The sequence below is a fragment of the Crocodylus porosus genome, unplaced genomic scaffold, assembly GCF_001723895.1.
Source record: "Crocodylus porosus isolate Cpor-Errol unplaced genomic scaffold, CroPor_comp1, whole genome shotgun sequence".
Taxonomy (NCBI): Eukaryota; Metazoa; Chordata; order Crocodylia; family Crocodylidae; genus Crocodylus; species Crocodylus porosus.
In genome coordinates this window covers 35,663,995-35,667,068 of record NW_017728907.1, presented here as the reverse complement: position 1 = coordinate 35,667,068, position 3,074 = coordinate 35,663,995, and positions in this window count along the sequence as shown.

Below are 3,074 nucleotides of genomic sequence, written 5' to 3'. Positions count from 1 at the left end.
AAAGGTGGACCAGTCCATGAAGAGGGGCATCAAGAAGTGTTGTTGTGTGCTATCGGCGTGGTCGAACTGAGCACATCTCCTGGGAATGCTGTCTGGGCCTGAGCGAGCTGGGCTGTGGGCCAGCTGTATACACTCTGGCCCGCGAGAGGGGAAAAGAGACGGAGGGGGAGAGCCCATGGACTGTAGTTTTGGGCTCATCACACAGGTGGGAGGATGGAACTGACCTGTGGTGACCGCCTGGATTGGAGGCAAGGCAGCCAGAGCAGCCCTGGACACTGGATGTTCGCTGTCCCTACTCCACACAGATCTCGCCCCGCGGACAGGGGGGAAAGAGGCCAGACCCTTAACGATGACATGTATACTGGGTGGTGAGATGCATTTTCAGAGTTGTTATCTGCATTTAGGGTGATGGACTTCTGTGACGAACTGCTGGTTGGATTGGCACCTGCCTTAGCCTGTGAAATGATCCTCAGAAGAGAATGGGAACTGTTCTACACGGTGCTCAAATGGGTATGAGCTATGGAGGAAGAAAGGAAGCAGCTCTGAAGGGAAGAAGACTGGGCTGGCGAGAGCCCACCTCACCAGAGGGAAGTGGTATCGGGTAGCATTAACCTGGGGCAGGTGGTTAGCACAGCACAGTTCCATCAGGCCCAACAAGAAGACCCGGAACTCCAGCAGCTATGGACCAAAGACCCCAGGGAAGGAACATTGCGGAGTCATTCCGACTTTGAGGTAATTGGGGGTTTATTATATTGGGTCCAACGGGGCAAGGAGGGCACATCGAAAGGGAGACAGTTTAGTGGTCCCATCCTCACTCCACCGCTTTATTTGGAGATTGGCTCATGACTCCCCAGTGGGAGGCCAGCTGGGACGCACGAAGACCCAGGCGAGGCTGGACCAAGAATTCTTTTGGCCACGTCTACAAGAGGATGTGGAAAGATGGGGGGCTGCTTGCCTGGAGTGCCAAGGAGCCCAGGAGTGGAGGCCACACAGGGTACCATTGCACCCCATGCTTATAATAGAGACGCTGTTCTCCAGAAATGTGCTGGACATAGTGGGTCCCCTCCTGAAGTCGCACAATGGTTATCAATATATATTGTTTTTAGTGGATTATACCACCCGGTTCCCAGAGGCAGTCCCACTCAGGTCCATTATAGCAACGTGGGTAGCGGAAGAATTACTTAAATGGATAACACGGGTCGGCATACAACACAAAATACTCACCGACCAGGGGACAAATTTCATGTCCAGTGTGATGAAAGCTCTGTGCAAAACCCTTGGTATCACCCAGTTGAAGACATCGGTGTACCATCCCCAGACGAATGGTCTAGTGGAAAGATTAAATGGGACGATCAAGTGGTTGCTCAGGCGGTGCTTGCAGTAAGACCCCCAGAGGTGGGATACCATCTTAACGCCGTTGCTGCTTGCCTTGAGGAATGCCCCCCAGGAGTTGATGCAGTATTCCCCATTCCAGTTAGTATACGGCCACAACCCTAGGGGGCTGTTACAGGTTGTCAGGGAAGAATGGAAATGACTGGTAGGGTTAGGAATATCTGTGGAAAGATACCACCAAGAATTGCAGGACCGAATCGGCAAGGCCCAACAGATCACCGGCCAAAATTTGAGGGCCGCCCAAGAGCAACAAGAGGCCCAATATAATAAGAAGACAAGAACCTGGACCTTCCAGCCAGGAGATATAGTTTTGAATTCGTTCCCGGCATCCTTGAGCAAGCATCTCACAATATGGCAAGGCCCGTTTACAGTAGTTCGTCAAGTGGGGCCAGTGGATTATGAATTGCTCAAGTCGGGCCACTGCTGGGAATGCCAAATTTATCATGTGAACCTTCTTAAGGAGTGGAAGAGACCACAGGGCTGGCTGGCGCAAAAAGAAGAGGTGGGGGAAGAACTGGGACTGCCTGTCCCGCTTTAAGTGAATCCACAGGGAAGGAGTCAGTGCAAATGGGAGAAGAGCTGGATAGCCAGCAACAACAGGAGCTGTTGGACTTAATAGAGCCTTCCGGGCAGTATTCCAAGAAACCCCGGGATGAGCGAGGAGAATTGAACATGAGATTAGAACTCCCCCGGTGCGCTGGTTAGAGAAAGGTGGAGGCCGATACCCCAGTGTTGGCAGCAGGAAATACAACAGGAGATAAAAAAAAATGCAAAGACAGGGAATTATACAATTATCCCAGAGCCCCATTGTGCCAGTGGCCAAACCTGATGGATCACTGCATCTGTGTATAGACTTCAGGAAGCCAAATGCCTTGACGACCTTCAATGCCTTCCCTATGCCGCACATTACCCACCTCATTGAGAGGATCGGCGAAGCCCAGTACATATCTACCCTCAACTTTGCCAAAGGGTACTGGTAAATCCCGATGCACCCTGCAGATAGCGCCAAGACTGCTTTGGGACCCCTTGGGGGTTATTCAAGTTTATACGGATGCCCTTTGGGCTGAACACCACGGCAGCCACCTTCCAGAAGCTGATGGACACCCTGCTTGCACCACATGTGTCATATGTGGCAGCATATATAGATGACATCATTATCTTCATTCCCAGTTGGCACCAGCACCTTAAAGCCCTGAGGGCAGTTCTGAGAGAACTCCAAGCAGCGGGTTTGACTACCAATCCCAAGAAATTGAAGTTAGCAGGACGAAAAACTGCATACCTAGCGTTTCCGGTAGGCAGGGGAACAATACGCCCCCTGACAGACAAGATCAAAGCCATATGACGATTTCAGGAGCCACGTAACTGTAAACAGCTATGCTCCTTCTTGGGACTCATTAATTATTACCAGCAATTCATACCACATTTTGCAAGCCTCTCTGCACCCCTGACAGATATGCTGGGAGGGGGACCAGCAGCGCTGCTGAAATGGACTCCAGAAATGAGAAAGAGCTTCAAGGAACTAAAGGAGGCGATACATCGTGATGTCTGAGTGCACATCCCTAATTTTGATGCCCTTTTTATATTGCAGATGGATGCATTAGGCAATGCCCTGGGGGTGGTATTACTTCAAAGATGCGGGGGGAAAGAGCGCCTGATTGCCTTTGCCAGTCGTAAGCTCAGCT